The following is a 6,000-nucleotide window of genomic DNA, read 5'->3' as shown; positions in this document are numbered from 1 at the left end:
ACATATAGGCTACATATTATCACGCTATCACCTACGGGAAACGAGCAGTGAACCTTTATTTCTTCAACGCATTCTGTAACAACGTGTAATCTAACGACGCATATTTGAATGTTGTTGTTATTAAGTTAATAACCATGTCATTAGCTAGCTTCACACTAGCAATAAATACATTCTGTAGTATATTTAGTATCAGCATTGCACCCGTGCGAAGCCGGGGCGGGTCGCTAGTATACAATATTGTTCACAATTTTTAGAAATTAACAATGATGTTAATAGTGAATAATGTGTTAAATTTCGATAATAATTAGAAAATAGGTGTAAAATTACGCCAAGAAACCATGCTGATAAGCTGTCTGACGTATACCTAACGATATCTAGTAGATATAAGCTTATAATATATTTTTCTTTTTCTACATCAAATAATAATAATAAATAAGAAATAAAATGAAAAAAAAAAATGTAACAATATTAAACTCCATTTTATCTGTCAAAGATTTTGAACCCGATAATCCAAAAATTGTAGTATACTTTTTAAGATAAAACGGGCACAAAGAATAGGTATGTTTTACCTACTGTTGATAGAGCCCAACTTATGTATGAGAATTTTTTTTTATTAGAAACTGGTAATAATATCCGTATATAACTTTAATAAAATTCCTAGTTTAGGTAGGGAGAAGTAAGTAATAGGTATTTATTGTTCGTAATAGGAATCGTAAAATAGTTTTTATGTATATTTTTAATATTGTTATTGTTTAAAAGAACTTTATACCTACTATGTACAAATAACTTTTCTGACACGTACGTGTGATTCAAAATTGTTTATATTATCTGTATTAAGAACAAACGCAAAACTTGTTTTTTTTTATCTTTAAGAAACCTACTTGGTATAGAGTTACAAATAAATTTATAATTCTTATTTATTTTATGCGGATGAGGATTGCGGAAAACCGAGATGTTTTGTGCGAACTTATTGGGAGGCCTATGTCCAGCAGTGGACTGCGATAGGCTGAAGTGTAAGTGTGTATATATTTTATATATTTATAGAGGTCGGGCACAGTGGAACTATTCGCTAAAATCGGGCGCAGTCTGTCTGGGGCATCTTACAGAAGATCACAACTAAAAAATACAACTGAATAATGCTAAAAAAATCGTTATGATATCGCAAGAGGAAAATAATAATTTTAATGAGATATCTTTAATTTTGTCACGTAATAAGTCGTAATTAAGGTACATTTTATTTATTGTCATCAGTTTTTATTGTCGGAGTAAACTCGAAGGTTGTTTAAATAAATCTATTGTAACAGAGAGAAAAAGTAACTAAGTAGGTCGAAATTACAATCTATACAAATATGTATAATAAAAATAATAAGATTTGTTTGTTACCTTCTAATTGAGTAATTCATAAGCATCGCGAACATAAAAAAAAATTAAAACTAATTAAAAACAAATAAAATTTAAGGGGAAAAAATATATCCATAGTTTTTTATCCCTTGAAGGATTATTTTTTCAAATCCCAAAGACTATCGTTTCAGAAATGTCTCTGACACTGTTAATTAACAAACATAATAATAATTACAAGCAAATACTTAATCTATTTCCTTTTATGAAGGCGGTAAAAAATAGGAAGATACAGTATTCGAAAGGGTAAGAACATTTTGCTATAAAAAATAACCGTGAACGCAGATAAAGCCGCAGCAAATATCTGCTTCAAAATATTTTACCGTTTCAGTTTTATTTTCATAAATGTTAACGGGAAATTCGTTTTGTTATAAAGAATAGTAATTAATTGCTCACATTTTAAGTGGGTTAAAGATGTTACTGTATTTGTTTCAATGACATGAATAAATTATTTGCACTGAAAAAAAAAAACAATAAACAAAGAACAAAAAAATAAATAAAAAAATGTTTAGGCCGTAATCGCATTCAGTTTATTATTTGAACTCATCCTAATTTATTTGCATTTTTTTATTTCTTTGGTGAATTTACAGTTTTTCATACTTATAATTTTATTAATATATAAACAACTACGAAACCAAATACGGATTCACACAGCACATATTTTATGTCCAACTGGCCCTGTTTCTCCAGTTGCGAAAAAAATTAATCTAGTACATTAGTTCCCAATCGGATTTATCAGCCATATGTAAAACTGTTCTTTATAGGCTTTTACTCCTCAACTAATAAACTACAACTTTTAGAGTCCGTTTGTAGATAAATTTTATCCTGTAAATAAGTTACTAAAATACTTTAACAGCAGTAGGTAGAATAGGCCATTAGGACCTGTCTTACTTCAATTTAGAAATAACAACTTTTCATTAATATTCAAATATTTGAGAATAGAAATATTTCGTAAATATAGTGGAATTCGATGCTGAAGAATAATATATAAAAAAAATTTGTTTGATACCGTCATTCGTCAAATAGCGTTATCTACAAGGGGTGAAAAGGCCCTATATGTTATACATAGATACTATTGCTATTAAAAGCTATTATTTAAGTACTCATTTTATTCACGTTTTAGTACTAAATCAGTTGAGTTTGTTTATGGTGACAATTTTAAAAATTATTACTAATTCGATACAAATACGAATAAAAAAGTAAAATAAACAGAGAGAGTGAAGTAATATTAAATACTATTAGGGGCAGTTTTTTTTTTTTTTTTAATTTAAACCTTAAAGAAGGAAGCATTTATATTTTTTTGTCTGATTGCCATTTAATTTTCTAACTAAATTTTTTGTAAACGTTCAATAAAAAATAAAATATATAATAAAATGTTTTTTACGTTTAACGTCAATTATAATATTATTGCCGTTAATTTTTTATATTGTTATATAATTATTGTATAAGGAAATATTACATAACGATTTTTATTTAAAAAAATATTTCATCTAAATTATGTTTTTATTTGAATTAGGATTTTAATTTAATAAAATCAACACCTTTATCATCACTTGCATAAAACACTTATCTTTTATAGTTTTATTTCGTTTTAAGACACCCTTTTTAAAATATCTTACGTAGAAAGTATGACACACACTTATTATTTTTATACTTTTAAATACTTGTTTTCTATTAAATAGGAAGATGGTAGCTATGATTATTTATATGATTAGGTATGTATACATTTGAGTGTGTTTACAAATTGCTTAAATTCTCTCTCATCTTTTTAAAGTACTTTTTTATCGCTTAAATCTAAGGACAAAATGTCAAAGAAACTAAATGTTGAAGAATAAATATATTCTGTAGGTACTTTATTATATTTGAATATAATTTAAAGTACTTGCAGATGTACCGCCAAGGTTCTGCGGATCTCTTTAATAATTACGATAATTTATTATGGAACAGCCTACCTACCTACTAATTTGTGAAAATCAAAAAATATTTTTTATTATATTTTTTCTGAAGTAGTTTACACATTAAAAAAGTATTAGTTTTTCATATTTAGACAAAAATACTATTTAATAAAATTTCGTTATTGTTGTGTTTGTTTATTCAATATTATTTTGTGATACATTTACATTTGTACGCATTAATGTTTTCGTAAATACCTACATAAGTTATTTATTATTAAATATAATTAATAAAATACCTAGATAATTAATTAAACATACCTTGTACTTCATTATAATATTTTATTTTAAAGTTAGACACAATCACTATTTTCAAATTATTGTTCGTATGTAATGTTATTAAATAATATTCTTGAACGCACGATGTTTTTCGCGCCGCACAAACTATTCGCGCATGCGTGGTGTACAACCACGCGACAATGGCAGCGCTTCAGCCGACGCAGTAGTTTTACTTCCCCGCCATAGAGGTGCAACGACCCGTCTCGACTAACTTCCTCGAAGACTGTAAAACAGCAATGTATACAAAGTTGAAGGTAAGAAAATGTTCAACGCCGATTAGGATGCTGAAATCGCGATACAGTTCGTTTAACTAATGCTTTTGACTGTTACGACATTTCAAATTTTATTTGTCAATTCCAATCTGCCGTTCCTGTACAAATTAGTCTTTTGAATCGATTAAATATTTTCTTGCAAAATGAAAACTGTTGTGAAATTTTAACATCACGATTGTGAGCCTATGGTAAATAATTTCTATAAAGTAATTATTACAATACGAAAACATTGTTTCTTGAGCATTTGAGATTTTTCCGTGTTTTTGCAACAGTTTAGAAACTTGTTTTTCTTGCCCAATTGTATTAAAAAGTTTTTAGCATTAGATTACGTACGTAACATAATTATTGTTTTTGGTATTTTATTTTCCTAATACTACATTGGTAAAACCTGACTGCAGAATAATCATTTAAGGGCTAATTAAAAATTCGTACAAACAATCCCGATTCTCCGTCTATTTTGAAGTCAGTCAGTCAGTCAATCAAAATTTATGGTTTTATGAGACTTTGGTAGCGAGAGGAACGTGGTGTGAAGAATCACGTCCGCCATCGCAGCGGGAGGATCCTGCAACCAGGCGGGAGTTGTGTCTGATGGGCTACTGGCCCCAATGGTTGCTATCGGGTTCTTGTATATATACTCAATAGCTCTGAAAACTTTGATAGCGCGATGTAGCATACGTCAGTTTTTCTCTAGTAACGTAATTTGTAGTCGCGCGATAGATGTCGCCACAAGACGATTATTATAAAACCTGAATGGTACCTCAAATAATTTTATAGGGCGCATTATAACAGGATCAAATATCCTTTTCTCATTCCTATGGACGAATCGTTATTTTGTTATTTTACGTAAAATAGCATGAATTAGTTATTGAATCAGCCTATATACTTTCCACACTACTTGACAAAGGCCTTGTGCACCTAAGAATAGATTTAAGGTGTTTAATACTCTATACACTTTTTCCTACGTTATTTGGACATTTTTTGATATAAATCTTAGAAAATTCGAATTTAGTTTCATTCTTACTCCATAAACCTAACTGGATTGAATTCACTAACAGCCAAAATATTTGAATTCTCGAAATGTCTTGATAGATCATTGTAACATAATATATTTTTATTTGATAATCAATGATACAAATTATTGTAAAATTATGAATTACATTTTTTGACGGAAAAATAAATAGTTATTATTTTTCATCCTTTCATCCTCATGTTCATTGTTAATCTCCGAAGAAATCTGTATCTGTCATAATGTTTCTTATTTATTGCACAATGTCCACCGTTGAACAATTGTTACAGATTTTAAGGCTACTTCTATTTCTTAGCTGAGAAAAATCACTGCAATAGTTATATATCGAACACAAATTGGATTTTACACTTTGTGCAGCACTTTGCAGTTAATTTAATTTTATGGAAATTTCGATTTAAAGCTGTATTTTTAACCGACTTCAAAAAAGGAGGAGGTTACTTAATTCGACCGTATATATATTTATTTATTTTTATATATGTTCGGGGATAACTTCATCGTTTATGAACCGATTTTGATAATTCTTTTTTGTTGGAGATAAGAAGATATCCCAAGTGTGGTACATGATAAGAAAACCAGGATCTGATGATGGAATCCCAGAGAAATCGAGGGAAACCCTCGAAAATCGTGGTGACGACTAGTGCGTTTGTTAATTTTTTTCGTCTACTTACGTTGTATTACTTGTCGATGTAATTGAAGTCGTTTTTTTTTCATTTACGAGCAAACACAGTTATAGTCCTACCAAACTGTTAACATGTTATATAAATTCTTTCCCTAACCTATTAAGTAGTACTTAAATTTTTTTTTATTTTTTTGTTAAAAAGTAAACAATGACTACTATATATTTAACTATCTTTATAATCTTCCTTAGAATACGATTTTATTATTAAGAGAATTTTATTTTAATCTGATAAGTTTGAGAATAACGTTAACAGACGAACAAATATTAAAAGATTATATTATTATATCTTTGTGTCATTCAAAACGTGTATTTTTAAGAAACATGAAAACATTGTTCTAAACAAAAATAAAAGTGCAGTGGCATTTTCGAATATTCGAAGGTCACTGTTAAAAT

This window comes from Melitaea cinxia, chromosome 4 (assembly GCF_905220565.1).
Source record: "Melitaea cinxia chromosome 4, ilMelCinx1.1, whole genome shotgun sequence".
Lineage (NCBI taxonomy): Eukaryota > Metazoa > Arthropoda > Insecta > Lepidoptera > Nymphalidae > Melitaea > Melitaea cinxia.
The sequence above is the reverse complement of the archived record's forward strand: the minus strand, read 5'-3'. Positions refer to the sequence as shown.